The following is a 17,714-nucleotide window of genomic DNA, read 5'->3' as shown; positions in this document are numbered from 1 at the left end:
AGAGGGACGCTCTATTAGGTGGAACCTACAGTTGATCAGGGACTCCATCGCTTGGGTAGAAGATAGAGGGCTGCCTTTAATGGTAGCAGCGCTTGATCAGGCGAAAGCCTTTGATCGCGTGAATAGATCATTTCTATTCAGGGTGTTAGGTAGATTAGGATTTGGGGAAAAGTTTATAGGATGGATCCGTACTTTATATGTCGGAGCGGGTGCCGGGTTAGCGTTAACAGTCACTTAGGGGACGTTTTGACCTCTCGTCTGGGGTCAGGCAGGGATGCCCGCTCTCGGCACTCCTTTTCGTTCTGTACATGGAGCCTCTGGGGGCTGCCATTAGGGCAGACACAGGGGTGGAGGGCTTGCTGATCCCTGGAAGTGGCGGTCTCCGTGTCAAGTTGACACAGTACGCCGACGACACCTCCTTGCTGCTATGCAAGGACTCGTGCTTGATAAGGTCCCTTGCCATTTTTGGGGATTTCACCCGAGCGTCGGGGGGCGGTTCTGAACCACGCGAAGTCTTCCGTTAAATTTTTCGGAAGATGGAGTGGTAGGACGGATGTGCCCGGAGGGTTATCTCTCTGTAACGGGGCCCTGAGGATTCTCGGGGTCCATTTTGAGACCTCCCGGCTCAGCGACGCTGAACTGGAACATGGGCATCGCAGTGGTACAGAGGAAGCTAGCGATGTGGAGGGCTAGGTCTTTGTCTTTTTGGGCAAGGTCCTGGTCCTCAAGGTGGATGTATTGCCATCTCTTTTGTATTTGGCGTACATCTACCCATTGCCGGCTTGTCTGAGGAGGCCTCTAGTGAGGCTAGTGTTTCAGTTCATGTGGGGTGGCAGGTACGAGTGGGTCGCCAGGGCACGCATGATCTGTCCCATCGGGGAGGGAGGTAGGGGGGTACCACATCTACCCCTCAAGCTGGACGCAATTTTTGTTTCTTTTCTGTTAGCGGAGTTTGCTCAGCCAGTACTACACCCGTCCGGTTACCTCCTGCGGGTGTTCTTCTCGTATCAGGTGAGAAGCGTAATGGTGTGGTCTAACACGGGTCCTCGGGCGGAACAGCTGCCGTGGCATTTTGGCCATGCGGCCAAGTGGTTGCGTGCGCACCCCGAGGTTGAAGTCGCCCGAGTAGGTTTAGATCACAGGCACCTGTACGAGGAGGTTAGACGGGCAGTAAGTCCAGCACCTGTAGTGGGCATCCCGGAAGTGGTCTGGGAAGGAGTGCAGGCGCGGGGTCTGGACAACAGGCTCAAGGACCTGAATTGGTTGAGCCTCCACAAGTGTTTGCCGGTGCGCTCCACCATGTACCGGCATAGCTTGGCGCGATCCCCCACCTGCCCAAGACCTTCTTGTGGCAGGGAGGAGACTGTGCGCCATGTCTTTTGGGACTGTGCCATTGCCGGAGTAGTATGGGCAAAGGCACGGGTGTTGTTAGGAAGGGTTAGAGGGGATTTCGTATTAACTTGGGCTAGATTAGAGAGAGGTGTAGGGCGAGCGAGGGGGACGGATAGGGATAGGTTTCTGCTCTGGCTTCTCATGAGCCTCTTTAAGCGGGGGCTGTGGGAAGCCAGACAGAACATGGTCACGGCAGGGAGAGATTGGGGGTGGAAGGCATTGTGAAAGGAGATTTGAGGGGGAGGATGAAGAGGGAGGAGAGGGAAGTGGGGGCAGCATGCTGCCCGGGGAGAGGTGGAAGGGGGGTTTAGGGCTGGGTTTAATTTAGGATTGTAACGGGATAGATTAGGAAGGGTAGATAGGGAAAGGTATTTTGTAGGAATGATGGGGAGGGACGATGCTCCCCTGAGGTTTTTGTTTGTGGTTTTGTTTATTAATTAAAAATGCCATTAGCTATGTTTGGATGAAAATTATAATTTTGTATTGTATGAATGGCATTTGAAAGTAATAAATTATTTTTCAAAAAAAAAATCTGTTCTTATCAGTTTAATATCTGATACGTCCCCATCGGGGGACTACATATTAAATGGATTTTTCGAACAGGGAGTCGGAAATGGGGCTTGCTCCGTCCGCTCCACGCATCGACCCGGTATTGCAGTACCTCCGGGAACGGTGCAACACTTTTCTCCCATTGTCAAGGAAAAAGAAATACACCAAGCTATGTAAAACAGCTAGCAGAAGAAGAGAAGGAATGAAAAAAGAAGAATCATCCAAACTGAAACAAGTGCGAAGCCCCCTTCATGGGGGTCCCCCGTTTTCCCGCCATTTTACTTTAAAAAAAAACATTGGCCAGGAGTGTGTGTGTGTGTGTGTGTGTGTGTGTGTGTGTGTGTGTGTGTGTGTGTGTGTTTTGAGCCCCCCAAAAAATACAATCACTTCACCAGGATTGTGTGTGTGTGTGTGTGTGTGTGTGTGTGTGTGTGTGTGTGTGTGTTTTTGAGCCCCCCCCAAAAATACAATCACTTCACCAGGATTGTCTATCTGTCTGTCTGTCTGTCTGTCTGTCTGTGACTTTTTACCCACAGCCCTCGAAAACTTGGAAGAGTGGGTTCGGGGACCACCCGCGGGGACCCGGCCTAGAGTGCACCGTGTGTGTCTCGGGCCCCGACCTCTGACTTCCATACGACTCTGGTTTCTCTTCATTACGCACAAGCCTTTCGCCTTTTACTAAAGACTTCCGTGGAGAGGAACACTTACGAGTTCAACTTATTTTTGGAAGGGCTTTGCTTCTGGCAGAGCCCGGTATCTTGTTTCAAGAGAAATTGACAGAGATGACGCCGAGACTTTTTGCTCAGGCGTTTGACTTGAAGCCGGCTGACCGACCTGCGTATTTTTTCCACTCAAAGTAGTCGCTCGGGCAATTGAGTTCAAGCCCGACGATGACTGGTGTATTTGCCGGGCATTGAACAAATAGTCGCACTAGGATTAAAGAGCTAGTGACCTAACGACGCATTAGCGACTTTTAAAAAAAAACACACCCGCCTGTCACCAGGGAAGCGTTGGGTGAGGAGGAGCCAACTTTTGCCAAACCGATGAGGTCTGCCGAGGCCCCCGGGGGCCCGGCGGGTGCAGGGGTCAATTTGTGGTTTATCGCTTCTCGGCCTTCCGGCTAAGATCAAGCTTGGTACTGCGGTGCCCCAAAGCTCGCTTAGCTGGAAGCCGAAGGCCGGAGGGCGTACGAAGTTTTGGTTGAACCAGGTATTTTTTCTGTTTTCCAAAACAAATTTTCTTAACGGTTTCTTTTTTTTGAAGAGAGACGTTTTTTGTTTGTTTATTCAAGTACGCCATTTACAGGGGAGAAATGGCACGAAATACAGCGAGCAGGATGGTCCCCGGGATCGGCCAGGCGAACTCCATACGTTTTACATGGAAGGAGAAAGGAATGGAGCCGATTGGGAGAGAGAGCTTCGGGAGAACGATCCTGATGGGAGTCCTGAAGCTTACGGTGAAGGAAGTATTCTGTCTTCAAGGGAACCTGATGGAGGGGGCATTCGATGTGACCCTCTATACTGAGGAGCAGCATGAGGAGACAATGAAGAAGGTAAAAGAAGTGGGAGAGGCAAAGCCGTTGGGCCATTATGCAGTCACCAGCCTGGCGAAAAACAATTTCCGAGTGGTGACTGTAAATATGTATAACCCACACGTTAAGGACGAAGATGTGAGGGCCTTCCTGGGGCGGTATATGGAGAATATCTCCTCAGCAAGGCACCTCAAGGACTCTCTCGGATTCTGGAATGGGAGAAGAAGCTTCCAGGCTCTCCTTAAAGAAGACCCAAAGGGCCTGGGAGGATACCTCCATCCCCCTGCAATGTTCTCCCTGGGGGCTGACAGGGGACATTGTACTATGCCCGTCAGCCTCCGTTCTGCAGGCGTTGTATGGCCTAAGGACATACCTTGGCCTCGTGCGGAGGCATCAGGAAGTGTAGATTCTGCGGATCAGGTGAGCACGAGGCTAAGGAATGCGACGAGCCTAAGGCGTGCCATGGGTGTGGCTCATCAGCACACCTGTGGCGGGATTGCCGGGCTCGTCAGAGGTCACACGCGTCTGCAGCCGGGGGGGAGCAGGGGTGGAGGAAGAGGGGGCCCGGACACCAGGACAGGCCCAGAAGAAGGATCTACACGGGAGGAGGAAGGAAGAAAGGAGGCACAGGGAGGAGAGGAGCAAAGGGTTGAGAAGGATGGGGCAGAAGGAGAGGAGGGGCAGAAAGCGACAGGAGCAGAGGGAGTGGAGAGGCAGGAGACGGTGACGGCGGAGAAAGAGGAAGTGGTGAAAGGAGCAGCGACAGGACCAGAGGGAGAGGAGGAGAGGGGAGATGAAGGGAAGGATTGGGGGGAAGGGGGGGTGGCTAGTGCATTGGTGGAAGAAATGAGGGGGATGGTGGAGGAGCTGGCGGAGAGGGGGGGAGATGTCTCCCATGTGCTGCCTCTACCGCCTACACTGAAGAGGAAAGGAAGGAGGAGGGTGCACGCCACAGAAAGCAAGAGGGAGAGCGGTGAGGAGGGGGGAGGCCAAGAGGCCAATGGGTGAAAAAAGGAGGTGAGGAATCATCTATGTCCTCGCTGGCTCCCCCAGGTGCTGAACTACTGGTGGTTTTGGATTCCCCGGTCGTGGCTCAGGGTTGGGCAGCAGGGGGGAGAATCACAATCCCTGTTTGGAGACACGGACTCAAATATTCTTTGCCCAGCAAGATGTGGGGCAGATGAAATGGAGGGTTTGGATGGACAATCCAGGATGCAGGGCACTCGGGTGCCTAATACCATTCCGGCATCCTGGATTGGGGAAATGGAGGAAGACGGGGGACGTCGGGAGAGGAGATGACGTTCCTGCCGGTGGAGATGAAGCAGGGGAGCATCGGGTGAGCCTCCTGTTTTTGTTTTCTGTTTGTGTTTAGTAGTTGGGTGTAGGATGTTGTTTTGTTTTTAATTTTTATTCATGGGGTCTAATTTTACGTTCGTTAGTTTAAATGTAAGGGGTTTAAGGGATTTTGTTAAGAGGAGGGCGGTTTTTAGTTATTTGGAGGGTGTGGGTTTTGATTTTTGTTTTTTACAGGAGGTTCACCTGAGGGATGGAGGGGATGTGAATAGGTTTAAGAGGGAGTGGGATAAGGGGGAGTCATTTTGGGGTATAGGCGGGGTACATTCAACGGGGGTGGGAATTTTGTGTGGGCACAGGGAGGTAAAGGTGGAGGGTTCTTTTGTGGTTATGCAGGGGAGGGTTTTGGGGGTGGATGTCACGCTAAGGGATTGTAGGTTTAGATTAGTGGGGGTGTACGGGCCACAGGTGGCGGCAGACAGGAGGGAGATGGTGGACTGTCTGACGCCCCTGTGTGTTACAAATAGGCACTTGGTGATAGGAGGGGATTTTAACATAGATTTAGGGTTAGTGGGGGATAGAAGTGCAGGCGCCATCACCGGGCTAATGGCTTGCCATGGTCTGGTTGATGGAGGCCTGCACACTACTCCGACAATGGCGGGTCCCACATGGCGCAACTCCCGGGGGGTTGCGCGGAGGCTCGACTATATTTTCCTATCCAGGTCTTTGGGTCAGTTGTCTGGGCGGCTGTTGCCTGTGTTCTTTTCAGATCACGACGGGTGCTCCTGCAGGTGGGGTCGCCAGTCTGCCTCTTCGGTAGGGGTACTGGAAATTAGATCGGGATGTGCTGGAGGAGCAAGCTTTCGTTGACGCCTTTTTGGTTTCTTTCGGGGCTTGAAGGCCTCCGGTCCATGTGCGAGGGGGTTTTAGAGTGGTGGGATTTAGTTAAGGTGAGGATTAGGGCTTTTATAATAGGTTATTGTAAAAGGACAAAAAGGGAGGAAAGGAGGGAGGTGGATCGTATCCAAAGGTTGCTCGAACTCGAGTACGAGGCAGGCAACCTCGGCGGGTCGTTTGACTGGGAGAGATCCACAGCCCTGAAGGCGCAGCTCAGGGAGCTGCAGGAGCGGAAGGCTCGAGTTTTCCTGGAGCGAGCACATAATGGCTTTTAGAACACAATGAGACTTGTTCCGCTATGTTCTTTAAGTCGGTTAGGGGCAGACAGAGTAGGAAGATAATGTATGGGGTGAGGAAAGAAGATGGTAGCATAGTTAGAAAACCGGAGGAAATGGTCAGGGTAACAACTGATCATTTCCGAGGTTTATTTAAGGAGAGGGAAATAGATGTAGAGCAGGGAAATGTGTTTTTAGAACACTTGTCCCTGCAATTGCCGGAGGGCATTAGAGATGTGATGGAGGCTCAGATCTCCCTCGAGGAGGTTGAGAGCGCTCTCAGGAGGATGGGAAAAGGGAAGGTGCCTGGGATGGATGGGCTACCGGCCGAGTTTTATCTCAAGTTTTGGGGTATACTTGGACCGGTGGTCCTAGAAGTCTTGAAGGCCATCCTGGAGACGGGGGTCCCGGGGGGATCAATGGCTGTCGGTGTGCTGTCACTTCTTTATAAGAAGGGGGAAGCAACCGACCTTGGCAACTGGCGGCCGTTGACCATGCTGTGTGTAGACTATAAACTCTTAGCAAAGGTCTTAGCAGACCGGTTGCGCACAGCCCTTCCCTACGTCGTCCACGAGGATCAGACGTGTGGGGTAGAGGGACGCTCTATTAGGTGGAACCTACAGTTGATCAGGGACTCCATCGCTTGGGTAGAAGATAGAGGGCTGCCTTTAATGGTAGCAGCGCTTGATCAGGCGAAAGCCTTTGATCGCGTGAATAGATCATTTCTATTCAGGGTGTTAGGTAGATTAGGATTTGGGGAAAAGTTTATAGGATGGATCCGTACTTTATATGTCGGAGCGGGGTGCCGGGTTAGCGTTAACAGTCACTTAGGGGACGTTTTTGACCTCTCGTCTGGGGTCAGGCAGGGATGCCCGCTCTCGGCACTCCTTTTCGTTCTGTACATGGAGCCTCTGGGGGCTGCCATTAGGGCAGACACAGGGGTGGAGGGCTTGCTGATCCCTGGAAGTGGCGGTCTCCGTGTCAAGTTGACACAGTACGCCGACGACACCTCCTTGCTGCTATGCAAGGACTCGTGCTTGATAAGGTCCCTTGCCATTTTTGGGGATTTCACCCGAGCGTCGGGGGCGGTTCTGAACCACGCGAAGTCTTCCGTTAAATTTTTCGGAAGATGGAGTGGTAGGACGGATGTGCCCGGAGGGTTATCTCTCTGTAACGGGGCCCTGAGGATTCTCGGGGTCCATTTTGAGACCTCCGGCTCAGCGACGCTGAACTGGAACATGGGCATCGCAGTGGTACAGAGGAAGCTAGCGATGTGGAGGGCTAGGTCTTTGTCTTTTTGGGCAAGGTCCTGGTCCTCAAGGTGGATGTATTGCCATCTCTTTTGTATTTGGCATACATCTACCCATTGCCGGCTTGTCTGAGGAGGCCTCTAGTGAGGCTAGTGTTTCAGTTCATGTGGGGTGGCAGGTACGAGTGGGTCGCCAGGGCACGCATGATCTGTCCCATCGGGGAGGGAGGTAGGGGGTACCACATCTACCCCTCAAGCTGGACGCAATTTTTGTTTCTTTTCTGTTAGCGGAGTTTGCTCAGCCAGTACTACACCCGTCCGGTTACCTCCTGCGGGTGTTCTTCTCGTATCAGGCGAGAAGCGTAATGGTGTGGTCTAACACGGGTCCTCGGGCGGAACAGCTGCCGTGGCATTTTGGCCATGCGGCCAAGTGGTTGCGTGCGCACCCCGAGGTTGAAGTCGCCCGAGTAGGTTTAGATCACAGGCACCTGTACGAGGAGGTTAGACGGGCAGTAAGTCCAGCACCTATAGTGGGCATCCCGGAAGTGGTCTGGGAAGGAGTGCAGGCGCGGGGTCTGGACAACAGGCTCAAGGACCTGAATTGGTTGAGCCTCCACAAGTGTTTGCCGGTGCGCTCCACCATGTACCGGGCATAGCTTGGCGCGATCCCCCACCTGCCCAAGACCTTCTTGTGGCAGGGAGGAGACTGTGCGCCATGTCTTTTGGGACTGTGCCATTGCCGGAGTAGTATGGGCAAAGGCACGGGTGTTGTTAGGAAGGGTTAGAGGGGATTTCGTATTAACTTGGGCTAGATTAGAGAGAGGTGTAGGGCGAGCGAGGGGGACGGATAGGGATATGTTTCTGCTCTGGCTTCTCATGAGCCTCTTTAAGCGGGGCTGTGGGAAGCCAGACAGAACATGGTCACGGCAGGGAGAGATTGGGGGGTGGAAGGCATTGTGAAAGGAGATTTGAGGGGGAGGATGAAGAGGGAGGAGAGGAAGTGGGGGCAGCATGCTGCCCGGGAGAGGTGGAAGGGGGGTTTAGGGCTGGGTTTAATTTAGGATTGTAACGGGATAGATTAGGGAAGGGTAGATAGGGAAAGGTATTTTGTAGGAATGATGGGGAGGGACGATGCTCCCCTGAGGTTTTTGTTTGTGGTTTTGTTTATTAATTAAAAATGCCATTAGCTATGTTTGGATGAAAATTATAATTTTGTATTGTATGAATGGCATTTGAAAGTAATAAATTATTTTTCAAAAAAAAAAATCTGTTCTTATCAGTTTAATATCTGATACGTCCCCCATCGGGGGACTACATATTAAATGGATTTTTCGAACAGGGAGTCGGAAATGGGGCTTGCTCCGTCCGCTCCACGCATCGACCCGGTATTGCAGTACCTCCGGGAACGGTGCAACACTTTTCTCCCATTGTCAAGGAAAAAGAAATACACCAAGCTATGTAAAACAGCTAGCAGAAGAAGAGAAGGAATGAAAAAAGAAGAATCATCCAAACTGAAACAAGTGCGAAGCCCCCTTCATGGGGGTCCCCCGTTTTCCCGCCATTTTACTTAAAAAAAAAACATTGGCCAGGAGTGTGTGTGTGTGTGTGTGTGTGTGTGTGTGTGTTTTTGAGCCCCCCCAAAAAAATACAATCACTTCACCAGGATTGTGTGTGTGTGTGTGTGTGTGTGTGTGTGTGTGTGTGTGTGTGTGTGTGTGTTTTTGAGCCCCCCCCAAAAATACAATCACTTCACCAGGATTGTCTATCTGTCTGTCTGTCTGTCTGTCTGTTTGTGACTTTTTACCCACAGCCCTCGAAAACTTGGAAGAGTGGGTTCGGGGACCACCCGCGGGGACCCGGCCTAGAGTGCACCGTGTGTGTCTCGGGCCCCGACCTCTGACTTCCATACGACTCTGGTTTCTCTTCATTACGCACAAGCCTTTCGCCTTTTACTAAAGACTTCCGTGGAGAGGAACACTTACGAGTTCAACTTATTTTTGGAAGGGCTTTGCTTCTGGCAGAGCCCGGTATCTTGTTTCAAGAGAAATTGACAGAGATGACGCCGAGACTTTTTGCTCAGGCGTTTGACTTGAAGCCGGCTGACCGACCTGCGTATTTTTTCCACTCAAAGTAGTCGCTCGGGCAATTGAGTTCAAGCCCGACGATGACTGGTGTATTTGCCGGGCATTGAACAAATAGTCGCACTAGGATTAAAGAGCTAGTGACCTAACGACGCATTAGCGACTTTTAAAAAAAAACACACCCGCCTGTCACCAGGGAAGCGTTGGGTGAGGAGGAGTCAACTTTTGCCAAACCGATGAGGTCTGCCGAGGCCCCCGGGGGCCCGGCGGGTGCAGGGGTCAATTTGTGGGTTATCGCTTCTCGGCCTTTTGGCTCAAACCAAGCGTGTGGCACGCCCGCAGTTTGATCAACGAAAGAAAAGAGAAGGTGATGGCGACGGGAGACTTTACGTCGGCCCCTTCGGGCGCGACTTTTGAATACAATCCGGTTTGTCGGGAAGGAAATGGACGGAATGCAGTTCGCTATGGGAAGAAGGAGCTTCGCAAAAGATGTCATCTTTGGATTTCTTGGAGTGACGACAGAACGAATCTACTGCTACAGATATTTTCCTCTACGGAATGCTTTCGAGGTCACCTTCATGGGGGATTACCTGTGTCAGGAAGCTTGGAACAAGTGCTTGGAACACAAGGACGAAACACCGATTTCCAACTTCAATGTGGAGCCTCTGTTCGCAAGTCGGGTAAGGACCATAACTGTCTGCATGCAAAATCCGTATGTGAAAGAGCAGGATATACGATCCTTCCTGGGTAAATACTGTGATGTACTGGGGGTTGGAACAAAAGAAATGGATTATGATGGTATGTGGAATGGGAATAGAAAGTACGCTGTCCGATTCAGAACACGGACGGGAGGAATTGAGTATCCCCCAGCGTCCTTCTACATTGGCGGTGTAAAGGGGTACCTCTACTTCTATGGGCAGCCTAAAACGTGTAGGAGATGTGGAGAAGAGGGCCACATCGCAGCACTGTGCCCGAACACATTCTGTAGAAACTGTTTGGAGGCGGGTCATTTGGCAAGAGATTGTAAAAAACCCAAATCGTGTAATCTGTGTGATTCAATTGAGCACATGTTCAAAGACTGCCCAGACAGACACAAAACCTATGCAGAATCACTGCGGAACATTGAGGTGGTATTGGACGAGATCTCGAGAGACCATGCACCCGCACAGGAGAATCTCCCAAGGCCTCTTCCGGAGGCTTCTCTGAGAAAGACTCCGGGTGATGTGTCGGATCCCTACGCTTCGGGAATCCGGTGGCAGGAACCTCTGCTCAACCAGGACAGGTGGCAATAGAGGAATCTTCACTGGGGATAATAATATCAGATACCCCAGAGGAAAGTAGAGTACAGTGGGGTGAAACAGAAGAGGATAAAGAGATGGATTGGAAAACAGTAGAGGGGAAGAGAACAGCAAAGCGGAAAGGAACAGAGGAGAGGTTGGACACCGAAAAAAACAAACAAGTAATAGAGACTTTCAGCAGGTTCGACGCTCTGGAGAATGAGGAGACGAGAGAGCAAGGAGATCCGGGTCCCGAGCTGTCCTCAGCAGGAGAGTCTCCACCAGTGCCGTTGGTCGCACCATCAGAGGAGGACAGTGAGGGCAGCGTGGATTCCCAGCCGGAGTTTGCGAGTGGCTCTATGGTGGATAGCCTGAAGTCAACAACAATGTTTCTGACCAAGGGGAAAAGAGACGGAACATAAAAGAAAATTATGTTTAATGTCCTGTCAGTTAATGCCAGGGGATTGAGAGACACTGTCAAGAGGACATCTTAGTTTTTTTCCTTAAAGGCATTGGACTTCCAGGTGTGCTTCCTTCAGGAGTGTCACCTAAAGAACACAGAGGACATCAAAAGGTTCAGCAAGGACTGGAAGGCAGGTGCTTCAGTATGGAGCATAGGCAACGTGCACTCGGACGGGGTGGGGATAATATTTAAGGATACTGGGTTTGTAATTGAGGAGGAAAGAATTATTATACCAGGGAGGCTTGTATATGTAGATGGCAGGCTGAACAACAACAAGCTTCGCCTAGTAAACGTGTACGCTCCTGCTTTAAAAGGAGAAAGGTTAGATTTCTTTAAGCATTTACCTAATGTTCTGTGCACAAATCGCATAGTGATAATGGGTGGAGATTTCAACACCTACTTAGAGGGGGAATATGATTTTACTGCACAATACTTAAAAAACGTTTTGGGTGACTACAATTTGGCAGACATATATAGGAGACATAATAAAAAAGGTATAGGGCATACATGGAGAAACTCAAGAGGAGCAAGCAAAAGACTAGATTATCTGTTTATATCCAAGACCATCCAAAGTTCGAGCTTCTTCATATATCCAAACTGGTTTTCAGATCATGACACAATTGGGGCTTCTTGTCAAGTTCAAGGGGTGGAGATAGGAAGAGGATTTTGGAAGTTAAACATGAAGGAGTTGGAGTGTGCGGAATTTAGAGCTGAGTTTACGACCTTTTATAATTCATGGAGGGATATGAAATGGGCATTTAAAAATACAGCTGAATGGTGGGAGGCGGTAAAAATCAAAATAAGGTATTTTTGTCAAATTTATAGCAAAAGGAAAAAAAAGGAAGAGCGGCATCTTGAGAAAGAATTGCAAGATGAATTACAGGCTATACATTCTGAAATAAACGAGGGTAAGCAGGTGTGTGGGGAGGAATACAGAAACATCCAAAAGAAAATAGAGCATAACATTGAAACAAAGGTCAAGAACTTTGCATTTTTGGCCAAAATAACAGAAAAAGAACAAGATGAAAAATGTTCCAAGTTTTTTTTCAAAGTATTAAAGAAAAACAGAGAAGGTGTGCAATCTCTGAATTAGAAACAGGTAGGGGGGAAAGTCACCAAAAAGAAGATATAATGACGCATGCTCAGGAGTTCTATCAAGCTTTGTTTAAGAAAAGAGAAGTGGATAATGCAAGAGCGGAGGAATTATTAAATAATATAAGCAAAAAGCTAAATAATGAAGAAAGAACAAATTTAGAAAGAGAAGTATCCAAAAAGGAAATAGAGGAGGCATTGAAATCTCTGAAAGCTGATAAAACTCCCGGGTGTGATGGATTACCAAAAGAATTTTACTGTTGTTTTTGGGGAATCCTAGGTGAGGACTTACTGGAGGTGTATAGAGAGATCTTGGTCGATGGGATGATGCCGGAATCTATGAGGTCTGGTGTAGTAAGCTTAATATACAAGAAGGGAGAAAAAGAGCTCTTAAAAATTGGAGGCCCATTACTTTGCTAAATGTGGACAACAAAATCTTGGGGAAAGTAATAACAAATAGACTGAAAGAGGTGATGCCTAGCCTGGTTAATGAAGACCAGACATGCGGGGTTATGAATAGGTCCGCAACATACAACCTACAGTTAACCAGGGATGTGATCGTTTGGGCCAAAGACAGAAACCTACCTTTGTGTGTGTTGAACGTTGATCAGGAGAAGGCTTTCGACAGGGTCAGTCATGACTTCCTGTTCTCAATTCTAGAAAGAATGAATTGTGGCACGATTTTTGTTAATTGGATTAAGACAATGTATAATAAAGCATACAGTAGAGTGCAAATCAACGGGTTTTTCAGCAAACCGGTACTTCAAGAAGGTGGGGTGAGACAGGGGTGCCCAATGTCACCACTACTGTACGTGCTATTTGCTGAACCACTAGCTAATGTGATAAGGAACGATAAAGGTATAGACGGGGTGCATATCCCAGGGAGTAACGGAGAAAGGGTTAGAATCGCCCAGTATGCAGACGACACCACTTTGTTCCTATGCTCTGACCGGGCGATAGACAGGGCGATCATACTGTTGAAAACTTATGGAGAAGCAGTGGGGTCAAAAATTAATTTGGGGAAGTCTTCTATGATGTACTGTGGCGCCTGGGAAGGGAGAACAGAGGGCAAGGGAGGCATAACTGTCTGTAAAGATGGGTTAAAAATATTAGGGGTGTATTTCTTTCAAAAGGACGGAATAAAAGAAAATTGGGAAGGAAAGATTGAAAAAGTAAAGGTAAAACTCAACATGTGGAAAAGCAGAAGGTTAACGATCAGCGGAAAGATTATGGCAATAAAAACAGATATATTACCAACTTTAATTTACCTGGCACTGGTGTTCCCAATCAATGCCAGGAGTAAAATCGTTGTGACAAGGTTGATATTTTCATTTATATGGGGTGGCTCATATGAAAGCGTAAAGAGAGAGATGATGTATAGGAAAGTATCAAAGGGAGGGAGAGACATCCCATGTTTGTCGGTGAAACTGGATTGTCTTTTCCTCAATCAGATGTGTAAAACTTTGTTGAAAGGAATACAGCATAAATCATTTTTCTTTGTTAGGATGTGGTTCGGGTCTACTTTAAGAGGGATGTTACCTTGGGACAACAGGGTTCCGAATGCAGAGGTAAAACCTGAGTATTACACGCAGGCCATATCATTTCTGAAAATACACATAAAGGAAATGGAAAGAGAGGTCTTATTAGACCACAGGAAAATGTATGAAATTATAAGGGAAAATTGGGAGCAGAGATATGAGGCTGATTTGAAAGCAGTTAATTGGGAGGGGATACAACCAAAATGGATGGATAATGAGTGCAAGGATTTGGGATGGCTGTGTGCTTTAAATAGGTTGGCCGTAAAGGAGAGGATGTATAGACACAACTGTGCAGTGAACGCAGAGTGCCCCAGGTGCAAAAAAGCGAAACAGTAATGCATGTATTCTGGGAGTGTGGTTTTGCAAAAGATTTCTGGGGAAAGTGCGCACCTTTCATTAACATGGTCTGCAACAATATTGTTTTGAATGGTAAGAATATTGTGTATGGAGAGGAGATCCTAACATTGCCAAAGAAAGAGTTTAGAGCAGTGTGGAGTATGATCAGTTTGGGGAAGCTGGTACTGTGGGAAAAAAGAAATGTTTGTATTAAAAAGGAGAAAGATACAACGGTACCAGCAGATGCCTTTTATTTGTTTGTATGGAAGTTAAGAAATGTGATTGAAATGGACAAACACGTGTATGGGGAAGACTTTTGTAAAGGAATTTGGGGAAGTGTAAAACTTGCATGAAACTGGGAAAGTATTGATGGAAAAAGAATGTCACAGTAAATTGTAAATTTTTGTATTAATAAAAAAAAAAAAAAAAAAAATTCTGTTCTTATCAGTTTAATATCTGATACGTCCCCCATCGGGGGACTACATATTAAATGGATTTTTCGAACAGGGAGTCGGAAATGGGGCTTGCTCCGTCCGCTCCACGCACCGACCCGGTATTGCAGTACCTCCGGGAACGGTGCAACACTTTTCTCCCATTGTCAAGGAAAAAGAAATACACCAAGCTATGTAAAACAGCTAGCAGAAGAAGAGAAGTAATGAAAAAAGAAGAATCATCCAAACTGAAACAAGTGCGAAGCCCCCTTCATGGGGGTCCCCCGTTTTCCCGCCATTTTACTTTAAAAAAATGTAAAAAAAATAACATTGGCCAGGAGTGTGTGTGTGTGTGTGTGTGTGTGTGTGTGTTTTTGAGCCCCCCAAAAATACAATCACTTCACCAGGATTGTGTGTGTGTGTGTGTGTGTGTGTGTGTGTGTGTGTGTGTGTGTGTGTGTTTTTGAGCCCCCCCCCAAAAAATACAATCACTTCTCCAGGATTGTGTGTGTGTGTGTGTGTGTGTGTGTTTTTGAGCCCCCCCCCAAAATACAATCACTTCACCAGGATTGTGTGTGTGTGTGTGTGTGTGTTTTTGAGCCCCCCCCAAAAATACAATCACTTCACCAGGATTGTCTATCTGTCTGTCTGTCTGTCTGTCTGTCTGTCTGTCTGTGACTTTTTACCCACAGCCCTCGAAAACTTGGAAGAGTGGGTTCGGGGACCACCCGCGGGGACCCGGCCTAGAGTGCACCGTGTGTGTCTCGGGCCCCGACCTCTGACTTCCATACGACTCTGGTTTCTCTTCATTACGCACAAGCCTTTCGCCTTTTACTAAAGACTTCCGTGGAGAGGAACACTTACGAGTTCAACGTATTTTTGGAAGGGCTTTGCTTCTGGCAGAGCCCGGTATCTTGTTTCAAGAGAAATTGACAGAGATGACGCCGAGACTTTTTGCTCAGGCGTTTGACTTGAAGCCGGCTGACCGACCGGCGTATTTTTTCCACTCAAAGTAGTCGCTCGGGCAATTGAGTTCAAGCCCGACGATGACTGGTGTATTTGCCGGGCATTGAACAAATAGTCGCACTAGGATTAAAGAGCTAGTGACCTAACGACGCATTAGCGACTTTTTAAAAAAACACACCCGCCTGTCACCAGGGAAGCGTTGGGTGAGGAGGAGCCAACTTTTGCCAAACCGATGAGGTCTGCCGAGGCCCCGGGGACCGGCGGGTGCAGGGGTCAATTTGTGGGTTATCGCTTCTCGGCCTTTTGGCTCAGATCAAGCTTGGTACCGAGGTGCCCCAGAGCTCGCTGAGTCAGAAGGTCGAAGGTGGTAGGGAGGAGAGTTTTCTTGGGTTGGAAACTTTTTTAATTTTCCCTCCAAATTTTTTTTGAGCGCATTTATCAAGAAAAATGGCGCGGAATTCAAGCAGCAGGTCGGTTCCTGGTATGGCTCTAGCAAACACAGTACGGTTTGCATGGAGGGATAAGGAGTTGGAGCCAGCCGGGAGAGAAACCTTTGGGAGGACGATCCTGATGGGGGTATTGAAGCTGGCGGTTAACCTCTATGGGACCGGCGGGACGAATTCGTCCCACCTACGTAACAGCCACTGCCATCCTGTGGCGCGATTTTCAAAATCTTCAAAATCATATTACTTCAATTTCTCAAACATATGACTATTTTACAGCCATTTAACCTCTAAGGGACCGGCGGGACGAATTCGTCCCACCTACGTAACATCCACTGCCAGCCTGTGGCGCGATTTTCAAAATCTTCAAAATCCTATTACTTCAATTTCTCAAACATATGACTATTTTACAGCCATTTAAAGATAAGACTCTCGTTAATCTAACCACACTGTCCGATTTCAAAAAGGCTTTACAACGAAAGCAAAACATTAGATTATGTCAGCAGAGTACCAAGCCAGAAATAATCAGACACCCATTTTTCAAGCCAGCATATAATGTCACCAAAACCCAGAAGACAGCTAAATGCAGCACTCACCTTTGATGATCTTCATCAGATGACAACCCTAGGACATTATGTTATACAATACATGCATGTTTTGTTCAATCAAGTTCATATTTATATCAAAAACCAGCTTTTTACATTAGCATGTGACGTTCAGAACTAGCATACCCCCGCAAACTTACGGGGAATTCGCTAACATTTTACTAAATTACTCACGATAAACGTTCACAAAAAAGCATAACAATTATTTTAAGAATTATAGATACAGACCTCCTCTATGCACTCGATATGTCCGATTTTAAAATAGCTTTTGGTGAAAGCACATTTTGCAATATTCTAAGTATATAGCCCAGGCATCACGGGCTCGCTTATTTAGACACCCGGCAAGTTTAGCACTCACCATAATCATATTTACTATTATAAAAATGTCATTACCTTTTGTTGTCTTCGTCAGAATGCACACCCAGGACGTCTACTTCAATAACAAATGTTGGTTTGGTCCAAAATAATCCATCGTTATATCCGAATAGCGGCGTTTTGTTCGTATGCGTTCCAGACACTATCCGAAATAGTAAAGAAGTGTCGCGCTTGGCGCAATTCCCGACAATAAAATTCAAAGTATTCAATTGCCGTACGTCGAAGCATGTCAACCGCTGTTTAAAATCAATTTTTACGTCATTTTTCTCGTAGAAAAGCGGTAAAATTCCGACAGGGAATCTCCTTTTCGGCAAACAGAGGAAAAAAATCCCAAAGGCGGGGCGGTCGGGGTCACGCGCATAAGCTAGTGTCTCTTGATGGGCCACTTGAGAAAGGCGATAATGTGTTTCAGCCTGGGGCTGGGATGACGACATTCTCTTTTTCCCGGGCTATGAGAGCCTATGGACGACGTGGGAAGTGTCACGTTAGAGCAGAGATCCTTAGTAAATGATAGAGATGGCAAAGAAGTTCCAGAAATGGTCAGACAGGCCACTTCCTGTAAAGGAATCTCTCAGGTTTTGACCTGCCATTTGAGTTCTGTTATACTCACAGACACCATTCAAACAGTTTTAGAAAATTTAGGGTGTTTTCTATCCATATGTAATAAGTATATGCATATTCTAGTTACTGAGTAGGAGTGGTAACCAGATTAAATCGGGTATGTTTTTTATCCAGCCGTGTCAATGCTGCCCCCTAGCCCTAACAGGTTAAAGACGTTTTTTGCCTCCAGGGGAATCCCACAGAAGCCGCTTATGATGTGACTTTTTACAATGAAGAAAAACATGATGAGATCATGCAGAAGGTGAGAGAAGTTGGAGCTGGAAGGCCGATGTGCCATTACGAGGTCACAAGCTTGGCGAG

The 17,714-nt window shown here is 48.1% G+C and overlaps 4 non-coding genes and 2 pseudogenes across 4 annotated transcripts; all 6 read left to right on the top strand.

Annotated features, from left to right (window-relative positions):
* Nucleotides 1-1,903: 1,903 nt before the first annotated feature.
* On the top strand, nt 1,904-2,075 carry LOC123730583 (uncharacterized; annotated as a pseudogene).
* A 500-nt stretch (nt 2,076-2,575) lies between these two features.
* Nucleotides 2,576-2,692, top strand: LOC123730608 (U5 spliceosomal RNA). Its single transcript, XR_006762043.1, has one exon. It is a non-coding gene; the product is annotated as a U5 spliceosomal RNA (small nuclear RNA).
* Nucleotides 2,693-8,431: 5,739 nt separating this feature from the next.
* On the top strand, nt 8,432-8,605 carry LOC123730705 (uncharacterized; annotated as a pseudogene).
* Nucleotides 8,606-9,094: 489 nt separating this feature from the next.
* LOC123730607 (U5 spliceosomal RNA) lies at nt 9,095-9,211 on the top strand. Its single transcript, XR_006762042.1, has one exon. It is a non-coding gene; the product is annotated as a U5 spliceosomal RNA (small nuclear RNA).
* Nucleotides 9,212-14,368: 5,157 nt separating this feature from the next.
* On the top strand, nt 14,369-14,560 carry LOC123730587 (U2 spliceosomal RNA). The gene has a single exon (XR_006762034.1). It is a non-coding gene; the product is annotated as a U2 spliceosomal RNA (small nuclear RNA).
* Nucleotides 14,561-15,194: 634 nt separating this feature from the next.
* Nucleotides 15,195-15,311, top strand: LOC123730647 (U5 spliceosomal RNA). The gene has a single exon (XR_006762082.1). It is a non-coding gene; the product is annotated as a U5 spliceosomal RNA (small nuclear RNA).
* Nucleotides 15,312-17,714: the final 2,403 nt, after the last annotated feature.

This window comes from Salmo salar, chromosome ssa25 (genome assembly GCF_905237065.1).
Source record: "Salmo salar chromosome ssa25, Ssal_v3.1, whole genome shotgun sequence".
Taxonomy (NCBI): domain Eukaryota; kingdom Metazoa; phylum Chordata; class Actinopteri; order Salmoniformes; family Salmonidae; genus Salmo; species Salmo salar.
Note: the sequence above shows the minus strand (reverse complement) of the source record. Positions and strands in the feature narration are given on the sequence as shown.